The following is a 23,121-nucleotide window of genomic DNA, read 5'->3' as shown; positions in this document are numbered from 1 at the left end:
GATAGATATTTTAGATGACTTTTTATGAGACTTTGCACCTTTGCCGTATAGCGATTAAACCTTAGCAATTTTAATGATGGTTGTGTGGTAAACATTTACAGACGACGTATGCTTGTGATTGATCGAACATGTCGAACAGGTAAAGAATATAAGTAGATACAAGTAATGCGAATAAAATGTTAAACGAGTAACATAACGATCATCATTTCTTATGAATAAGATCAGAATGCTATAATGAGGATCATACTTAAGCTAAAATCAATTAACTCTTCTCTTGACGAATAAGAAATATTTCGTTCGAGCGTTCTCCGCTATATAAATCATATGTCGAAACTTCAAGATGTAAATAAATAATACTAAAAAATAATAATAATAAATAAAGTACTAACCGATCGACTGATAGAAACGTATGAATGATAGAAACGTATGAAAGAAACAGACACGAAGAATACTACTTTCGTAGAGAGGCAGATGTTGAAGAGCTGGTAATACGTCTACAGATCGAACCGATGATTACGTATTATTTATATTTTAAGGGGTTGCGATTGGACGCTGCTAAAGAAGCCGTGGTGCCCACCCCCTGCAGGTATACCGGATCAGATAGAGGAACAGCCCACCTTTAGCCTTCAACCGTGTGGAACACTATGACGAATATACATTACAATGCTCGTTTCATCTACATTGTCAGACAGCCATCGATTTTCATCCTTTCGTCCTTTTACGACCATTAAACTCTTTTTCTCACTTTTAAGCGGTTGAATCATTTGTCAAAGTTTGCTTTGGACATTTCTTTGTAATAACTTTTGTCTGGCAATTATTACCAATTATTACCTAAAAATATAATTTCTTTTTTATGTCACGTTTAGATGCCAATGTTTCAAAACCGAAGCACAACATTCGCTAAAATTACATTTCAGAAAATGAAGATTCAGAAAAGTGTTCTTCACGGGGAAGACATGGACGCCGTTTTCATAGCGAGGTAAAGCAGCTCGCGAGGAACGGTCGCCATCGAGAGAGAGAATAAGAGGGGGTTGCGGCACGCGACCGCCACGAACGCATGCGTCGGGACGCACGCACAGGGCCTCCCGATAAATGTGCGAAAGGAGCCGCGACGCGGGTAGGGAATGGGGCGAAACTGCTGGTCGAGACGGAACAGCCAAAGAGAGGAAAAGGAGCAGCAAGAATGCCGGATCGAGAGGAACGAGTCTCCACGACCTTGGGATCCCTAACCCACATCTAATTCGCGAGAGGCTGTTTCCTGCGAGCACGTGTGCGGCTCGCGAGTATCGTCACTTTTCCCTAGTCTTCGTAGCGATGGCCTCTGGAATAGCGCTATTAATTGCGATATACTGTAGCTCACAAAAGTATTAGAACAATTATCATAGAGAAGTTTTATGTACATTGTGCGTGTATTTTTTATGTACATTGTGTATATTGTGCGTGTTATGTAAAACATTTTGAGATTTCATTAATACTGTAATTAGACACGTTTGTCATGATTATACAGGTAAAATTTGAAACGAATTTGAAATGTACCTATATATAGAAATTACAAGATATACATTTTCTTTGGTAAAAAATTAATATACAGCATACATTGTGATGTTACATATATGCACATATGTATAAGAGTTAAAGATGGTCTCACTGAATATCGTGGATGAGTTCAATGACTGCAAACAACAACAGCATTCGCTTGCCTCACATCAAATTACAGTAAATCACACTGAACTTGCGGCAAGACACGTTTCATCGTAATGTAGAATATAGATCGAGTATTCTGTGGACAGCGTAATTGGTTTCTGCCGGAGGATCGACGTACTTACATACGTGATCGCATACTCTTCGTGATTCTCACGGACGACAAGCCTCATTACTGATGCGTGACGCTCGATTACCAAGTTTCCAGCCGTTTCAGTAGCTTGTCGACTCGATGGAATGGATGGAATACCAATACCAATGTTTTTAAAGGAACAATCTGTCGTATTCTTCGGTTTACACGTCCATTATTTCTCGTGAAAATTGTTAAATAACAGCAATATAGTTGCTGTTGTTACTTTCTCTCAAACGTTATCGTCGAAAATCCTAGGCTTTCATGATCTCAGTTTGTAGAGTCGTATAATCTTAAACGCTTCCAGGCGTAAACCTTCTGACAGCAGTAGCCAGCAATTAATTTTACAGTTAATTTCTTCATGGGATTCGTGGGACTCGCTAGTATTCGCGGAAGGTTCCTTGTCTTTTCTTTTTTTTTTTTTATCTATTTCCATCCAATTTATGAACATTTTCATGAAAAATAATTCTTAGAAACACTTACACAAAAGTTCTTGCGAACACAATGTTGTAGGTATATAATAAGTATGTAGTTATACAAAATATGTTTATAAGTTTCGAAAATTGTTCATGAATCCGTTAGGAGCCGTTTTTACGAGCAAATCGTAGAGAAGTCGCAAAATGTTTGCACCTGAGACCTGAAAGATGCAAATTTTCAATAGAATCTAAGTTACCAAACTATGGAAATCAACGTGTAATTTTTAAATTACTACATATATTTCTCCAATATATTGGATCGTGATCTTGCAGGAAGCTATCCGTCGCTTCCTATTGGAGCATGGCAATGGCGGGGTCTTTACAGCGCGGTTCACCGCGAACTAGAATCGCGTTTCAGCTGTCAGAATCATAGTGAGCCGGCGAGAGAACAGAGATTCTACACGATATCCCTGGCCTCTCTGTTCGTTCGTTTCAATTTTACGATCCTGATATTTTTATCGGTTCGCGAGGCTGCCAATGACAAGGTGGGCAGGTGGCAGGCCCCGTGTGGTAGTCTATTTGCGTTGTCTGCCGAGACCGTTTGTAAGTCTACGCTTACGTGACCGTCTCTGCGCGCCTATATAAAGCACTCGTGTGGCCGTTTGTGTATTTGAAACACGTCGGTAGGGTAGCGATGCGGGCTCATTACTGGCACGAGCCAAAGCGCGCGACCGTTCGCCAACCTATCGCCACCGTGACCGTTCACGGAATCGTTTCGTATGCCGTTCGATCAGCTATGTATAGTAGGTGGAAATGATACGATAAGACCGTAAAATAATGTGCTAAGTAGGTTTACCGATGGTCTACATTCTGCACGCATTTCGTACGCAAGTGGCAACATGCGTCAGTTTTTTGAAATCAATTTCTATCACTGTTGACTGATCAACAATGAGTCATAAAATTGGAACTTCCAGAATGTAGCGTATCTCTGCAATCGTTGTAGAGCCAAGAAAGAAATCATTTCTTGACTTGTGGTGACGCTACGATTACACAGTATAAGTTAGACACGGGTTATGACCATTCCTCTTTACAAAGAAAGGTAAAGGAAAAATCGATCCTGAGTTGACATCGTACGATCCTGAACGAGACTCTAGGTACTCGTGACGATTTAATTCTTGCAATCTTTGCAAATCTGTTCCCAAGTACGACCCTGCTACCAAGTAGTAGGAAAGCCTCCACAGCTAAAAGTTGGACGTCTGCTACCGTTGAAATCGCCGGAAACCGGATAGATCGCGGTATAAAAATTACTTCTCGAACAAGTTATCAGGGCCATTTTTAAAATATTACCACTTGTCCGCGGTTCAACATAAGCTAATGTAACCAACATGCACGACAAAAGCGTATACAGGCACAGTGAACTTGTCGAAAAGGATAGAAGAAAATTTTCCATTTTTGCCTAGATACGGCAGATGCACGCCATGTACTTGTCTGTGTACTCGCACCTGCCTTACGCCGTAACTGTATATACACATGCTTAAATATTGCGCATCGAAAGAACGTTCGACGTTCGAATGTGCACGATGTTATCATGATTCTTCGACTGTTAAATTTCCTTCAAGGATATCCACATTGATAACGAATTCGTCGATTGCTATTAGTGGTTCTATCACGCCAGGTGTGTAGTAAATCGAACGATTTAAATAATCGATTTTACGTTGCGCCATCAACGCGACCTTATTCTTCTTGTACCTCAATCAGGCATACATGATGCGACGCGTTGCGGTGTCTAATTTCAAGCTGGAAATTAACTCGTAACGGTGGTCAATAAAGTTTGATGATACGCCTTGCATCCTGCTGTGCAAGGGACCATGGTATTTGCATGTTGGTTCTGGTTAAACTTGTATTTAAGGATCTTACAAACGCGCTATTAATGCCACAGAAACTGCTTGTGTCATTTACAGTGGCTAAAAAAAAATATTTGCACATCACTGCTTACTATAGCATTTACATATTAATTGATCATATAACGCTTTTCAGCTTTTGAATTTTATTTTTATGCCCGTTCCAAGGCATATCATAAGTTTATTTCATTAATTAAAGAGTTATTGGTACAGAATCTTTTTACCGGCCCTCCTTATGTATTTGTTTATTCTCATAATATCGAAGAGTTGAAACAAGAAGTTCATCGTGTACCATCAGTGGTCCACACGGCAGGGGATGCGTTAAAGGATCACGGAGGACGACCTGGAAACAGGAGGGTTCGGGGCTAGTCGTTCGTAGAATCGCGTGCAGGCGAAACGAAGCATGCAGGCTCGTCCCTTTTAGCGCGTATTTAGCGCTGGTATTCAGTTTCGCACAATAAAGCGCTTTGTGGGGTATCCGCTTACCCGGGGGCACGTCGTGCGCGTGCCAAAATGAAAAAACCGCAAAACGGCGCCCCGGCATACCTTTTGTACGGCCTTGTCCACCGTCCTGACGCGTTCGCGTTTTATCATTCCGCCTCTGTTCTACGTACGCCTCGCTCTCTTATCATCGCGCATTTATATTCCAACGAGATTGCTCACGAGGACATAAGGAAAACGCTTCGCGAGGTATTTTCTCCACATCCACTCTCTTTTCATCCTCTTTGTCGCAGTAGCCATTTCATAAATCAATCTGGGCCAACGGTGCGACACGTTCAGAGAAACACGGATTCGCCATTCATACTCTTCGTGCATTGAATTTTTGTACTCGTTGAATTTCCTAATAATTTTTGAATGAATTCCTTCAATAATCAAAATCGATAGAGTAATAATTATACCTTTTTTAAGAGAATGAATTATTTCCAATATAATATATGAAAATAGAAGTATATTCTCCTTGCTCTCGTTCGTATTTTTGTACTTTTAGCATTTCACTAGAGTTATTATGTGAATCGAATCTGTATTTGTGGAAATAAAAGGGTGAAGAGTCCTAAGACATAAAGTGAACAAAATTATCAAGGTGAGTAAATAATAGATGCATGTATAATAGACAAGTAGCTTTTTTAATACTCTGAACTGGTTTGGTGTTTCGAGAAAATGCTTTGTCAGAGGTGCATTTAAATGAATATTTCAACTCCACAGCAGCGGGCAGCTGTCCTACTCGGGAAAAGTTATTTAAGGGGGTATTCTAGTGTGAAACGTGTCTTTTTAGAACTTTGTTATCATTTTTTTACCTCAGTATTTTACACGTGCATTTATCCACGTCTCCGTTACATTTACAAATTTTATTAAACGACAAGTAAAAATTGTATCGAATAGAATACCTAACTCCTTAATTCTATCGAAGGTACGAAATGACGATTAAAAGATTAGAAATTCCGCATCGTGACGCTTAATAAAATTTCTCTATAAAACATTAGTTTACAAAACATCTCAAGATACTTGAATTTCATCCTAAATTCATAAGTAATTCACTAGTAATGTTGTTGAAATAATTAAACAAGTCAATGGCCCACATTCAGAAATTGAATTTTCGAGTCACGTTCATCATCCCCCAATTTGTGCACCGTGAAACGAACGTAACACGAATGACACGGACCTCGTGACTTTCACAGTTAATTTCTACTATTTCCTAAATAAAATTCAATTGATCGATCCACCACCTCGGATGCGAACAGCACGGAGGTACGTCGAATCATTTCAATGACATCAGGTTAATTCCATCACAGATGGCCGAGTCTGGACCAAGAATGATTCTGCAGAAGCAGAACCAATCGCATTTCGAAACATATTGCGACGGCATGCAGGTATAGCACGAGCCAAGTGCCACCCTCTAATGAAGCAGGGGGTGAATACATCGAAACAGAAGCGCTTGTTACGTTTACGAATGTAAATGATGCTTCGATGACGTGGTAAATGCTTCGGACAGAGGTAATCATTCTATAAAGTCATTAGTCAACGAAGTAGTCGCGTGCTGCAATTGTTCAGTTCATTGAAAACATTTTCAAATATCGTTGTATGGTTAATCGTTTAGAAAAACTGAAAATTAACGCGAAAGTAATATAATATTATTACTATTCGATAAAATAAAAATTTTGTATTTGTATTTGTTAACTCATAACCAGAAAATTTTGCAGTAACGGAGTGTTACTGTTACAATTACCTGCAATTATGTTTATTAAATATTACATGGCATTCTTTTTTATAACTTATTGGAACATAAGGAACCAAAATCCACGTCATTTCATCGTCTAATTACGATAATTTCAACCTGGAAGTAAGCTTACGCCGAGTAATTTCTTACAAACAAAAAAGCAATAAATTCGAAATCTTTTATTTTGAGAAGTTTGGTATAGTTCTAATGCCAATTTGACGAACCTATTTTTTGAATTTTTTACAATAGGACTAATAAATTTTATTCTATAATCCGTAGCTAAATGTTGGCAAAGAGAAACCATGCTTTCGTGATAAGAGAGAAACTATTTTACAGTTGTATACAGTTAGGAACTGTTTGAAAGTTGTATTCTGTCGCAAAATACGTCAGATTCTCCGCAAAAATCGTACGCACACGTGTTTCCTCGATAACGATAATTTATGGATAAATATTTTCCGGGACCATGAGCACGCTTATCCGACCAATAAAAGCGGTGATGTTGCTCATTACCAGGAATGACGATTGTCAAACGTGCTCACGCGTTTCTACTTTGGACGAGCAGGTGAAGCAGCAGATAGATAATGGGTGAAACAAATACAGGATGATTATAACATACGGGCTGATTATCTCTTCTTCGGACTTTCCACATCGGCTTTTACCGCTCGCGTTTCCTGTGACTTGCACGACCTATCGACGCCACTCCACCGTCGAATTCTGCCATTGAACAATAATGGCGGCGCGCGCGTTTGATACGTGATTGCAATTTTAGCCTGACGTTTAACCCATTAAACCGCCGTGTCTCTACTCGAGGACACGCGAATGAAGGTTTTTGTCATTTCGAAGACAAAACATTCTAAAAGCCGTACTTTTGGGAGGATTGACACTACCAATGTAACAATAACGACGAAGAATATAGAACGAACGACTTGGAAAATATTGCGTTATGTGGAAAATTCGTAGCAAAATTGAGATGTAACTAAAGGTAGATGGACCTTTATTGTTAATAAAAATAAATTTAATAAGTCGTTTCAAAAGCGACTAAACGGAGGAAGAGTCGAGACCGGTCGCAAGACCGAACAAAGTGATTCATCGAGCGAAGGGGTTGCAAGCAAGTATAAGTGGAATTCATAGTCGCTTTCCGCGGCGATTTTTCGAGAACGGAAGAGAAGTAAGGTACGCCGTGAAAGCTATGAATCGCGTATTTGCCTATGAAAAGGATCGAAGACACTGAGGTGCCACACACGGCGACGGTAACCCAAAACCCCCAACCCCGGACTCGCAGCATCGCGACAGACATGTCTTGGCACAAAGGATCTCTCGAAGAGAGGAGGCCCTTTTCAGGCCGCGGCCTGAGATCATCTTTCTATTGATGCGCTGTTCCGTGCCGCGCGTAAAATTGCGATGATAATGAAGTGCGTCACGCGAAAATCTCCGCCGTAATTCCGATCGCGCATTATTCCTAAGCGCGGGCCATGTTACCTCGAATAGAAATAATCCTTAACATCGGTGATGCATTGATAAATAGTCACTATAAAGATCATTAAATCATATGTATTGGCTCATTAGGCTTGCACACCAGTCGCAATTCTCCTCTGCCTTATGTTATTAATATTCTGATACTCTATAGTTCCCATTTTGTTCTTGTACCTTGTATCTATTAATATAGTTTTAAGCACATGTAATTTGCTTGCATGGAGCAGCATCTCGATATTATACAAAATTATTTGGCGCATCTTGCACAGAATACTAATGAATTAAGACATTGTAACATGAAAATTTAAAGTAAAAACCTCCCCAGACGTTTGCAGCAAGTTATAAAATTAAAGTGGCGTACGAATGTGTTAACAAATCTTCAGGGAGATGGATGCTCGTGAAAACCGGTTAGCGCACATCGAACCGTGACCAACGACGTGAAAAACAGGGATATTGTCGAAAATGGTTGGATGAATCAGGAATTTCCATACGTAATTGCAGCGATTATAGCGTTGCGCAACTGGTGTCGTCGCAGCCTGGGCCGATGGTGGTTCTACCCTTAACGCGGCGCGATCAGAAAACTACCGGCTACACATGCTAAAATTTTTTTCCTACACCGATCAAGCGATCGGGGTGTCGAGCGTTTAGAACAGCATAAATTAGAGAGGTATTTTGCGACAGATGCGGGGGTGGCACGTGTCAGGGCAATATGGTCGTCAAATTTCGCCCTCGTGTCAGATCTGATCGCGAAATTCTGTCGAACTATGTCTTTATCGGTGCAATGCAACTCTGTCAACATAATTCTAACATTTTTTAAACATGTTTTTCATTTCAGTGTTCGATAGTAAATACGAGTTTATTGTTTATTTATTGGTAATACGATACTGAAGTAGTAAAAACGCATTAGATAAAACAAAATAGTTAGTACAAAATGCAATAGGTATAAACGATATGTAATAAATGTCTTTAGTCTTCGATGCACGAAAATACCAGTGTTTCACTTGGTTATAATATTAAGCAGATATATCTCTTTTATATTTGCAGAAAAAAAATCACTAGTAGAATTGAAGATAATTTATTGTAATTTTATAAAACATACTTATATTTCTTTGAAGTCCAAACGTTGCAAATAATTATATTTATTCATATTATTTACTGATTTTTGTCAATGTTTTTTAAATAGATCACAATATTAACATTTAACTTGATTGTTTGCTAAATTACATCTCTAATAACAATTGCATCATGAAACCAAACCTCGAGATAACCCGTGGCTTTTTCTTCGTAGCAATCCCGACCACTTTGTCGAGCATCATCCGCGAGACGAGTAATTGAATTCCCGAAAACGAGGCGCGGGAAGCGATTCCCGTGGCGGTGGCGTGAAAACATTTCACGCGAGGTAAAAAAAGGCTGCAATTATACAGTCATTACTTCCACAAATTACGTCGCGAGGCGAACCTATCGCACGGAATCTACCCTTCCTGGTACTCCCCGCCACCCTCGGCGCCCATTGATCGTCAGTGCAATTATTGCAGGACTTAGGAGAGGGAGGTGAGCGAGGGAGAGGACTGAGAGAACGTGGTCCCCGTTCCTGTTAACCTATGATTCACCTCTTAATGCGGCTCCTCTTGCTCGATTATTACGGCCACGAATTAAATGAATATGTACACGAAACTCCGGCTAACTCGATTTATGCTCGTTTACGACGCTGTTTCGAGTATTTTTGTCTACCGACGACTCGCAGACGGTCTACAGACGTATAACGTTTGTAAGTAAATAGGTAACTCGACGCGGAGACGAACGTATCCTATCGATGATTCACGAGAACCTTTTTTTTTTTACAAAATGATTTAACCTTTTAATCCTATTGAAATTGATAGAAGGAAACGATCCAAGATAATTTAAGAAAAGACGTTGGGTTGCTGTAATTGTTTCTGTCACCATTGAGATCTATTAAGACTTGATTCCATTGAAGATGAAATTACCGACAAGAATCTCCGTACATCTTACAGAAAGACGATTTTTGTTTCAGTGAAACATATGCGAAGCAAGAATAAAACATTTTTAGTTTTCATAGCAGAAAATATTTTGTCGGGATTGGCCGTATATCCCATTTCGAAAATTACGATTTTTATTCAACGGGCGATGATACCAAATTTTTTCCTTCTTTTTTTTTTACGTGGTATAAATACAGAGGAAGAAGAAACTTTGAAAAATCCGTAATAGTAGAACATTGTATTCCTGAACGTTCGGAAGTTACAAATTGCGTTCATCTAAAAGAGAATGCTTCGCTAGAATAGCTTAATTAAGACCGGCTGCATCGTGGCCGAGAGAAAGAGAAGCGAGCGTTCTTCGAAATTTTTGAGTGCACTCGAGACGACACGGTTAGAAAAGGGCAAGACAAAGGCTTGGTGCCAAGCATTCACCAACATTGTTTGCGGTACTCGTGCAATCCTGAATACCGGGCAGGAAGTGGTCTTCGCGTGGCGTGAAATAATGGCCAAGACGAAGGAGAAGATTTCGATAGACGGTACCTTAAAATGGCACACGAAAGAGCGCCCGGTCATAGTGGTTAGGCAAATTAGCAAGCAGAGAACATAAATTCTTCACGGTGGTCGAGGACCGTGCCGCTTCACAGGGGGTAGATTCATCGACATATGGCGGCCAAAATTCCAAAGCTGTCGTTCTCCTTTTTTTGCGCTGGTGCAAACCGTATTTTCGTAAATATTTATCAGACGTGTGTATAGTAACGAATAAAATATGAGGGGTTAAGAACCGTAATAGCGTGAGTCAGTTCATTACTACTTTTCAAAAGATAAAAACATTGCAAATTTTTATAAAAATTCTTTCTTTTATTAATATAGAATTAAAGAGATGGAACGTAATTAGAGATTTACGACACTCATAAACAACAATGTAACATACAAACACATCTAACGAACAAAAAAGTGAAATTCCAAAGATAGAGTAACGTAATTGATATTCAAATAACTAGGACTAGAACTTCCAGCGCGATTTACTGGATTCGCTATTCTGTCTTACGAGTTCTTTGTCCAGAAAACTTCTCAATGATATCACAGTGAATAAGTAGTAACAAACTCACGTATGGAGGGAAGACCAAGTGAAATCAAACGTTCATAAAGCATAAAACCAACGATACAATCGACACAACATCGAGTGAGCCAGGAAGAATTCCGATTCCCGCGCGTCGGCGCTTCTAACAAGAGTAATAAACGAATTAAAGGAGGGTGTCCGCCACGCCACTTTACGGGCCTTGCTCCTGCTATACGGTAGTCCTTTTTAACTGGTTCAATTAGACGCCGTCCATCGCTAGGTGGGGATCTTAGGTGGATTCATGAGCGCGTATCAAATGCCACGGGAATGTTCACGAGTGTGTAGAGAAATGCTCGCTTTGTCCTGCAAGCCGCAAGATAAACATCTTGAGGCTTCCTGCGTTGCTCTCTCCCTCGAGCAACTAGCGACTTCGTGCAATTTCTGGCTGCAATCGTGTCGGTGATCCAAATGCATGCAAGCTCGTACACCAACACCAAGCCTGGACACGCTTTGTGGCTTTACGTCGGACCACCGAAGACAATGGAAGGAACAACGATTCTACCTAGTCGACGAAGGCGTGTTGATGACACTCGCCAGATAAGCGGACAACCCCTCGATTATTTTGTCCTGAATGAATCCATGATGATACGTTCGAGAGAGAAAGTTGCTTGGAATTCTGGATGAATTCATTTTAAAAAGACATTTGAGAAATTAAAATGACAAATGGTACATATTACAACTAAGTATGATACCTACTCATCAACTATCATCAACGTTAAAATTAAATACACGATTCTGCAAAATGTTAACCAGTTTTAAATACGATTGCTAAGATCAATCATGAGAGTGTTCATTTGCGAAAACTTTCTCTACATTATTCATATTCATTTGTTTACCACATCAACTTCTCATTTACAGATGAGGACTTAAATTTCGCTGAAATTAGGGTCGTTTTACAAAATAGTAAGCTTGTTCAGGATTAAATTTTAAATATTAGGGCTTGTTAACATCCAAAGTAGACGAAGTGTATAGATGAAGATGGTCAGTGAAATTCGTGTATATTAGTAAGGTATCTTTTTCCTAGAATCGGTAAGTAGGTGTTAGATCAAGAAATTCCCTAGCAGAAGCAGTCACAAACAGAGCTTAACTGCTGGTGAATCTTCCCACACCAATCAAAGAGCACCCCTCGAACGCTTCCTCTTTCGCCGTTTCTCCTCTCACCCCCTCGTAATTCTCTCGGGAGTTATCTACCCCTGATGTGTGCCGGTCGCCTCTGCCTGTGTGTATACGCTTCTAAAAGCCCCTTAATTCCGTTCATTTGTACCACTGGCATCCGTATCGAAGAGCAGAGGGTTTGAACTGTCGTCGTTGTACCAGTCGATGTGTTTCCTCGTGTACGTACAAACTAATCGATCATTATACTCCTTCCACATTCTTATACTTCCATTTGAATGTTGCTGACAACGTTTCACTCGAGACATCTCATTCTTACGAACCCATTTTTTTTTCAACTAAAGTCTCATTTCAAGGCTTTTAAGGAAACAATGATACAAAGTTTCAACGTTCGTTATTGGTAATCTTTTGCTGAGGATATCTTATTCTTTGAAGATGAAAGTCTTTTTTGCCAGACTGCAATTGAAATGTTTACTTCCGAAGCTTTCAACGAAACAATGCTACAAAACTTCAACTTCCCGTTGATGATAAGCCAAGCGTTGAAAAATGTTGTTTGAAAGTGCAAAAAAGAGGAAAAGATGTTTCCTTTTGAAGCTTTCAAAGAAACAATGCTACAAAGTTTCAACTTCTCGAAATATTGGAAGTTGGCTAATGGGATTGCTGTTTCTCAATCGATATCAGAAAAAAGAAACTTCTGTATAGCTGGAGGCTGGTTCAACGTCCGAAAGATTAAAATTTCAATAAGGCAGGCTTTCAACGCAGGAACGCGCTGACTGTTAACAGTCTGTTAAAGCAGTAACGATTCGATTCGCGAGATACTCGAGAATCGTATTCACACGGGCGCACTCAAAGTCCGAGTAACGCGAACACGGGATGTTTATGGGGCCGTATTCGGACTGGTAGCGTATTGCTGCGCTCAGCATGGGGCATGTACGAGGAGCACCCGTACCCCCATGCTGTCAGTGAAGTGCCCAACGAATCGCTTATGTATATCCATGGGAAAAATATTGGTTTATTTGGACGCTACAAGACGCATTCGGCTAGAATATTAGACGTTTTGCGGTAAGTCAACTCTACGATCCCAATTACGTAGAAAATTTCAGAAGAAACGCCAATTAACGTTATTTTGCACCGAATTATATTCTTTGTACTTGTCAGAAAATTGTTTAATTTCGAGGGAAATCAGAAAGAATTGTTATTTAATCATTTAAATTTTAAACTAATAATTTGCTTAATATAGTGAAAGTCCCTTTGGCAATTGAAACGAAATCAAAATAAAAATGTAAAAAATTCGAGGATCACAGTGGAAATTATTATCAATTATTTTGTGATAACATCCTGCGGGCAATGATAATAGTTACGGAAAAAGAGGGATGAGTGGTATTACGAGTGATACTTGGACGTAAATATGCGAAAGTCACGAGTACCGTTTTCCGAGGGAATGTGCCATGGTGGACACGTGACCACCACGTTCGACACGTGGTTTCAAACGCCAGGTGGTCCTCCTAGCGTCACGCATCGCGTCGTTAAACGGCGATACCGTGATAAGAGGACACGTGGGGCTTAATGCACCCCGCGAAGAGTCGTTTTTCCGCAACCGTCTTATCACGCTCATCTATAGACCCTTCTGACCTGCTCGAACTTTTTGACAAATGGAAAGTGTGCCATGGAAAATATGGAAGCCGGTCCATTTCTCTTCTGACTGAAGTGAAACCGCATGATGTGACTGATTTTTAAAAAATTCGATAAACTTTTAAGTTTATTATTGACAGGTTCAATAAGTTGATAATTTTTGTAAATAGCTCTTAGAATATTGCAAGTGGCTACATACTATGTACAGCCATACTGCAGCAAGAGTATACATGTTGTATTGAAAATATATCTACTTTCCCAAACACAGCTTTATGAACAACCTTAAAATCGGCACAAACTTATCAAACGATTCAAGGATAAGTAGACCCTTCGGTTAAGTATATTCTTAAGTATACAATTCCACGAGATTTTTATTGAGAAATTATTATTGAGAAATTATTGAAAAATTGAGAAATGTATTGAAAAGAATTGCATAATTCAGCGTGAAGCCGGACATTCAATCGAAATCGTGGGAGGCACGAAAGAGTCAATCGCACACGGAAATGAATACCTTAATTGTATACTCGATGTGGGCGATCTGACTTGCCAGTAAGCCGTGACATGACCGATCAGTTTACTTCTCTTTCTCTCTTCAAGAGTATTATTTCCCGGTGTCGAGATTTTCGCTATCTTCCTATCTTTTCCGACGAGTTCACACGAGTCATGGCTACGTAACAAGAAGGGGGATGACGTTACATAATGGAGGATGATTGCCGTTTGACAAGCATTCATTTTCTCCTTAATTCTCTTTCACAAACGATAGGGTTTGCTCGTTTCCTCATTTCTTCGTATTAACGATCAACATTGAGCTTTGCATTATAAAGGAATTTCCTTTTGAATAAATTATTCATAGAGTACGCTCTAATACAGCTGTTGTCTTCTTACTCTAACATATTTTCATTAGTCCTATCTTGTATTAAAAAAAATTATTCATAACCTTTTTAGAAAATCCAAAATGAAAAATACGATTTTTAGTATCTCAAAAACTTAATAACGAACTTCTCTGATATTTTACATACAGTCTATACTCCTGACAATTGATCAGAAGAATGCATCAAGAAGAATTTATCCAGGTTCCTTTTAAATCATCCAGGACCACTCGGACGAGCAATAGAGAATCAGGATCGAATCCCAATGTCTGAGTCCCATTATGAACTTATTAGGATGTCTAGGTAACCACCCCATATGCTGTCCCAGAACCCGTACAGGCTCCCATATAGAATTACCAGAGAGCATCGTCTCCCTCTTCACTGTCGAATTCTCAGTCTGTCAGTGCGCCGGATAATCATTTTACTTTAATAGACTCTGATCGGTCATTGAACAGCAGAGGCGCTCTGTTTGCGTGTAGGGGCGCGTGCCAAGCAACAATCGAAAGGAAGCTCCCCCGACAGTAGTTTCCCGTGACTTCGCGAAAATCCTCGGACCATTCGCCGCGTTTTTCATCCTCGATGATGTACGAGTCGCCTCTCTAAACATTCGATCCTCGGTGACTATGGTTTCATACAAAGTGACCGCTTTCGCGCGATAGAGAATTCGAGATGGCTGACGCGTGGGTGAAACGCGTCGCTTCCGGATCGATCTTGACCGATGTCAAGAGGATTTCAAGCGTTTCGCAGAATCTTTGTGATGCCTTTTGTGGAATATAGACACGCGTGCGGATAGCAGAAAGAAGAATCGCTGATCCATCATAGGAAAGCTTGTTAAGAGCTATTGTCGTCAATGCGGAAGCTGTGCTCCATTTCTTCCGACGTTCCTGTATCTTCCCCTTTTTTTTTGCAGTGAATATTTAGATTCCATGGAAGATCTTATTAAATTGGAAATTGTTATTAAATCAGAATAACCAAACTGTTCCTTTGTATTTGATACTAATTAAAATCTGCGATATTTTACATTTTTTAATCAAGGTAAAAAGTGTGTGCGAACTCAACGATTTCAGAAATTTTCAAAGATGTTGAGAAGTTTTACGAATTTCCTGATTGATTGTCAGTAAATTGGCAATTTTATAGCGTAACGCGTAAAGCGATTTTAAAGTTTATTATACTTGAAAAAATCATGCACCTAGTGATTAGTAAAAAATAATTTGACCATCTACAGAGAATTTGCTATTTGCGACAATGTTGTAGTCGCAACAAGACAAGTAAAATTTATGCATATGGTCCTAATTCGACGATCAGGAGCTATTGTTACAAATTTTTCGTCAAATTGTCATAAAAGAGACTTCAATTTCTCTCATGATTCATAAGTGAGCTTAACAAATTTTTTCTATTTTTCAGGAGTGGAATCTTATAATGTGAATTAAGAAGTCATTTCCGCAGCCATTCTCAACGGTCATAAGCGCATCAGAAGGATCCCTCGTGCCGAAAGGATTACAGGGTTGATTATTGACACAAGGGGTAAGTCTGGTCTTAGGCTGGGCCCCTTTCCACGTCTGGTGACACCCTATATGTTTGAACACATTTGTTGATAACCCCTTCACGATACCTGGCGTATTGAGTTACAGGGATTTATGGAGTACAAATAAAAGATGCGACGAAACATTCAGGGCGCGACATTGATTCCCATACCGCAAGATCTCATTGGAAACCTTTATTCGCTTTAATTCGAGGAAAATATCGGGAAATCATCATTTCACATTAAGATAAAGCGCTACCTCTGGTTGGTTGGTCAGGATGGTTGATGACTAATTAAAATTCGTATTTGCATGTGTTTAGATTGATCCAGTCTCCAGCGTCCGAGGGTCAACGTACGTTGAAGATAAACGAATCTATTAGAGCAGAGGGACTAGGGTCAGTTTTTAAAAATTGCAAAATTTATATCGTGCACGCGTGCCAACCATCGAAGTCGGAGGATCTTCACGACGGGATGTCGAGCGGTCTAAATGGCCAGCAAATTTAATTTATGCAGACGCCGGCGGATCATATCCTAAACGGCTACTCGCCCCTACTCGCTGCCGGTCAAAAAAGTGGTCGCGTGTGTTCGAACAAAACAACGGAAGCAACGAAACTTTAATGAGAGAGAATAAATGAACGAAAGTCCTTTTGTCCTGCGATGACAATATTTCTGGCCGATGGCTCTCGATGATAAAGTTTCAAAAAAAATATGAGTGACGTCTATAGAGAAAGGGTTAATTAATTACATGATCCTTCGGTATATTCTATGGATATGTTATTGCCGAAATTGTACTTCCGCCGTAAATTTCTTCCGATAAATTCAATTTTTAATTGCCCAGTTCGTAGAAAAGATATCAAACTCTTTCTCGAGTCCAAAGAGTTAAGGAAACTCTAAAGTTTCTTGAAACAGTTTTAACAAGTATACAACGCCCTACGTAAACTGTTAAATTGAGACAAATTCATGCTAACCCAAACTATACCGTGTATAGAAAACGATTAAGTGGAAAACTCAAAAACTGTTATTTCCAAGAATTCAACAGGAGAATACAAATTCTTTCTACATGGTCGAATCCCCGACGATCAGACACTTCGTCCATAGAAACTAATAAGCCAACAAGAAATCGTTCGATCACGTTGTCCCTAAGGTGACATCCAGAAACGTCCCGATCTATAGGCAGGAGCCGAAAACGGGGATAAAAGGCACCACATATAAAAAGTATGGTGGATAGATGAAAAAGAGAAAAAAAAAAGGATTTAACTGGAAATGTCGATCTCGGACCGCGATAAGTCATAAATGGACATATAGGTGCAACAACTTGTACACGCCTATCTGGTAAATTCGCAGCTGAGAGCATACGGGTGCCCTAATGGGACGCCACGAAATTCATCGAAAAAATTTATAATAGTGACACGCGGAGGAGAGAAGCGAAGTCAGGTAAGGAGAGTATAAATGCTCCCGTATCGTGGAAAGATTCCACACGGCGATAGAAAGAACATATTTTTCCCCTCTCTCTGTTCGTCCATCTACTGCGGCCAAGCCAATTTAAATCAATTTAGCTGCCACCCCCCGCTTAAACGAGCTTCAATTGGCGCACAATGAAAGTTTCGGGGGTCCTTCGGGGAGGGAGGCACCCAAAGAAAGACGTGAACCACTTAAATCTTCGTGGATGGAGCAAGGATGTTTGGTCTTAAGGGACGCTCGAATCGAAAGCTAGGATATAATCAGGAGTTTAATGCACTCTGAATTGTCCCTATGTTGTTTTATCAATTTATCGCACGTACGATTAATCTTATATTATAATATTATGGTGAAATACTGCGTGGTCTAATCACATTGCTTTATCTATTTCTAGAAGAAAGTATTCACTGGCGAATATGTTCGCATAAATGTGTTTCAAAATCTTAAAAGATACTGTGCGAGATGAATGGATTTCAGAAGTTCATGGATTTATAGGGAATTTAAAGATTATACATAGTGTGGAAAAATATATAAAATATTGAAAACGTAGTAAGTGAATGAAACGTATTTTCGTTCAGATTCTGTTTGTTATATATGCATTATGTAAGTTATTATAAAATTTCTTTCGCAATTTCGCTTTTCTTTGCACCTCAGGTTCAAATTAGTGTTACACGCATATTCTAAAAATACATGTCGTACGTAATGAACGTGTTAAGATTTATGATAGGTGAAACATAAAGAATACAAATATTCTCGAGTTAAGGGCGTGATGGGGATGAGAAGGAAAAATTGAAGCATTTAATTCGACAGACATAGTAGATGGGTGGAAACCCCACGAAAATGATTCGACACGTGATCAGGCAGACGATATTAATCGACTACCATCGATTGTTCCCCCGTTTTCCTACCTCGTTACAAAGTTGCCTGGACGCTCTTGATGGGATGAGAGAGTCGTGTTGCTGTCGATAACAGATAAGATGCCGACTGGCAGTTTAATGAATGTGAGAGAATCGGAAAGAGCAACGCAGGTACAAACCGTGTGAACCGAAAAGAATTATCCGATTTTATTACGTGGCAATCGTAATTACGCGATTAAACCAAACTATCGCTACTGAAAATACCTTTGATAACATAAATGAAGATCCTCATTCAACGATTAATGTGAGAATCGCCGATGCATTTTTTTTATATTACGTTCTGAGGCGTCTTAGCTTATTATTAGCGATATTTTACAAGTTAAAAATTACCACCTTACTTGGATATAATAGTTTCTCTATTTATATCTATATCTAATTCTGTTTAGTTTAGAAATTCCTAACGGATAATCCTGGATTGATTGATTATACGGTATAAATAAATGATATCGTTTTTGTCTAACTTCCTACTTAATTCTTTTTGCACCTCCAACCTCGAAACGATAGGTTGTTGCACTCCACGCAGAAAATCCCATCGTCATAAGCTGCCTAGAAGCATATGTCACAACACCCCAGGGATATATCTCGAAGGGTGGTTTTTTTCTGCGAGCGAACCCTTCATTTAGAGGGCGTGTTTTCTGGGGTAAATTCGGTTAAACACGAAGCACAATGGCTTCCGCTCGCAAGAAAACAACCTGATCGATATGATCGTCAAAGGATTGACAAATGATTAACAAATTAATATTAAATAAAAATATCTAATTTCAAAGAGGCGATGTTACTTTCAAAATAAATACAGATTGATAAAAGAATTTTCAAGAATTACCATACAAAGCATTCGACAAAGATTCCAGCAGAATACAATACTCAAATGCGATGCAGTTTTTTTTTTAAAGGTTGCGGTTAATGATCGTATTTCGGGAAACATCGGCGGATCATTCGAGATGTTACGATACGGGAACAAAGCGAATCTTTTGTACGTGTTTTCGTCCCTCGATAATCTGTAAGGATGACGCGACTCGCGCTGAATGAATTACAAAGTTCACATCAGATCGGATCTCCGTTCCAGAAGGCAGAACCGCTTTGAAAAACCGGAAGCAGCCGGCACGAGCCTAGAGATGCGAGTGGGTTACCAATATTCCAACACGCTCTTGCCTCATCTGCCTTCTATCCAGGTAAGGGTTTTCCCGATACGAAAGCTGTGTTACTGTACATAAACATCGTATTTGCCGTTTTCATCCCGCGAAATTAAAGAACAGTTTGCTGCAAATTCGTTGAAATGAATGCATATTATGGTAAAACTTCATTTATCTAAACTCAGCCTTTTTCGAAGACAAATAGTTCATACAATCAACCGCAGAAGTCTTCGTACAGCTTTTATTCGTTTTATTTATTTATTCGTTATATTCATCTATTGATATGTTCGTATAAATTGAATTCGTATAATAAGAATTCACTGAAATACAATTCAAGAAAGTTGAATTCTTTAGTCGCGTAATAGTAATTCTTTAGTCGCGTAATGGTAATTCACGTTCGGATAATTGAATTTGGTCATTGGACGATTCGCTTAATCAGACGCTAACTAAAATTTCCAATAAACGCAGTCCGAATGATAACGCCTTCTTAATTCATAACAAACTCTAAAAGCGTTTTGCCATATTCACGAACACAGAAAGTTAACTGCAGCATGAATGAACACCTAAGAGCATTTCCATCGTATTCGAGGCTGCGCACGTGGGTGACAGGTGATGGAATATTTAAGCATGATGAGCCACCACGAGCATGCTACTGTTAAAGCCACGCGACGTGCATTCTATGCAAATGTCTCTGGCAGATGCACAGATAATACAGAAAATTTCTACTCGAATGGTACAATTCCGCGTCTTGTGAACGTGGCTAGTGAAACAAATGAATTACTTCATACGTATACGTTGAAACGCAGCCCGAAAACGATCGTTCTCGCAGATTAATCCCGTACGCGGTGTTTTATCAAGTACGGATATCAGGAACAGGGTGCAAAAAATATAATCGCGAGGCAAACGGGGGATCTGGCCATAAAAATCGCGACAAAACTCGCTCATCGGGAAGTCATAAAAATACGGAACACCTCGGCCGAGACAATAGGGAATGACGAAGGGAGAAAGATTCAGAAAAAATGGGGAAAAATCGGGGCGAGAATGGGGGTAGGCGTAATTTTTTCGCGATATTTCCACAATAATTGTCGCTTAACGCGCGGTATCGAAGTTCGCCAGTTTGGAAACGGAATGGCGACCAGCAAAGAGATAGTGTCACAGACAGAAGCGTACTTCCAGCCGTGCCCTGCTACCTGTGTGCAAGTACCGAGCCTGTACCGACACGGGAACAAGTACAATAGGCCAGTGTCGAGGACAATAGCCGTGGCCAACAATCAAATCAGAGCGCTATCAGCCGACCACCCACCCCATTCGCGTTTATCCTTTGATCCGCTCGCTTGCTCGCTTACTCGCTCGCTCGTGTCCCAGCAAACACTCCTGATTGCACACCCTCTGTGTTTAAACAGACCCGAACTCTGTCTTCACTACCCCACCCCAACTATTCGTCCTTTTCTGCTGCACTCTGTCTTTCTCCAGCTGACTGTTTCTCTTTCAGTTTCTCCCTTTATGCGATTCCTCCTTTTATCTCTCTTGATACGAATTCTTTTCCGCTGGTTCATAAGCAACTGCTATTTCTCAACTGCGATAATCCTGAGGAAATCGTTGTTTTGTGAATCGCGATATATACTACGTTTTATCGAATTTCTTCGAGACACGTTCAGAAATATAATATCTGCGTTAGTAGCATTACACACTTGGAATTAGAATCAGAAGTAAGATAACAGAATCGACGCAAAGTATGGGTCAGCTAATGCGTTAAACGTAATCGGTTATGAGATGTTGCTTTTCATGTTTTTCCTTTCACAGTAGTCTATCTACAGTTGTATGTTTTTATGTTCGATCTGTCTCTGTTCGACCCTTCAACACCATCGATCCCTCTCTATGGCGGTATTTAAAGTTCTTCTGAAGAAGGGAAGGGGTGAGAGAGCCATCAGCCGGTACAACGAAGTCTCTACCCTTTGACCGACTGTTTCTTTGCCTTCTCTCGGAACTTTATTTCTCAGAAGCGTATTGATTCGACCGAGGAAGTTACCGTAGATGGAAGCGTCTCCATGTCTAATTAAAGACCGTGTTAGGTACACCTGTGAACACGTGGTAGGAAGTGAAGTTATCGCGTACACACGTGCCAACGACTCCGAATCGCACGTGCGGTTACGCTGCGGATACGCGTCGTTACGCAGAGGCGACAAGAATGTTCTTTGAATTAAAGAACGGACACTTTTGTAGATACTATCAGAATTAACGGACTAATAGTACTGAAACCAGTTACAATAACGTCTGCAATTGCGAAGATTATGAATCATATTATTTTGCTCCACGAAAAGAATCCTATGTCGAGTTCAAAATACAAAAAGAATTACGAGCCATATACTTCTTTATATTTTACAAAGAAATTCTAATGCCGAGCCATAAATATGAACAAGCCCGTACATTGAAATTACTTCATTCCTTTAACGATCCACTGATAATTTCATCAGTTTACCAAAAGTTACAAATATTGAACCAATAATATAAAAAGTCACAATTTTCTTTCCAAATGAGTTGCAACGATACCTAATTGCAATTGAGTCGCGAAACGAGCTAAGAATTATTAAGCGATCCAACAGCGTCCTTCTGTACTTAAGTGGGAATCGCGGCAACTCTTCAATTCCGAGGACGCGTTCACCTCGGCAGATATGTTTGCGTCGTGGGTTCAGGTTCGATCGAAGCGTAACGGGCCGTTGTCTTGGATGCGGGTACCTGGGGTTGGAGGCAAAGGGATGGAGAAGGTAGGAAGTAGGAGGATTCTACGAGGGACACCCCCTTAAAGCGCCGCGGAACCAGCTGATTGCGAGCTCGTTGCGACCTATGATCCCGTGCAATCACATTGTAAGCTCAGTGTCTCATCTTCTCTAGCTTGATAATTCTAGTTGTCGCATTTTCCTCACAGACACTTTGTCTACATTCGTTTGCAATTGGACTCCGTTTATCTGAACATATTCAGAGATTCATATTTATATAATATATATATGTTATACCTATGTAATAGATAAGTTCACTGATGCTTCTCGTTATCTATTATTTCTCGTTGATATAACAGAACTCTACGTTTGAACAAGTGGATTCAATTAACGGGAATTTGTTTAATGGAATAAAAATTTCGTTGCAGTAAATAATACCTGGATAAACGAAATGACACTGTAACAATAATATTTGGATAAATGACAGAACAGACTACAGAATACAGAACAGAACAGTATATAAAACAGTATATAACAGTATGTAAAAATGGGCTATCTGTAGACTGTCCCTATGGAAGATTAAAATATCAAATATTTTCAAATTTATTTCACTATCATTATGTCATTATCAAATACTTTCCTTCTGTACTCTATCGCGAGCCACTCGGAAGTCGAATAGATCAACTGCATTCTTTGAAAATTCCTTAATCTTAATGCTAAAAAATATCAAAGAATTATCCCCAATAGATTTGATCAGTTTGTTTCCTCTACGATTCGCGTGTCAGGCGACGAAAGTCGAGAAAAATCCCT

The 23,121-nt window shown here is 39.7% G+C and overlaps 1 protein-coding gene across 1 annotated transcript in view; it reads right to left on the bottom strand.

The window, feature by feature from the left end:
- LOC122572370 (meiotic recombination protein W68) overlaps positions 1-23,121 on the bottom strand; it is a 48,866-nt gene that overhangs the window by 15,504 nt on the left and 10,241 nt on the right. The window lies entirely within an intron of this gene.

The sequence above is a fragment of the Bombus pyrosoma genome, linkage group LG11, assembly GCF_014825855.1.
Source record: "Bombus pyrosoma isolate SC7728 linkage group LG11, ASM1482585v1, whole genome shotgun sequence".
NCBI lineage: Eukaryota > Metazoa > Arthropoda > Insecta > Hymenoptera > Apidae > Bombus > Bombus pyrosoma.
This window is presented reverse-complemented; position numbering and strand designations above follow the sequence as displayed.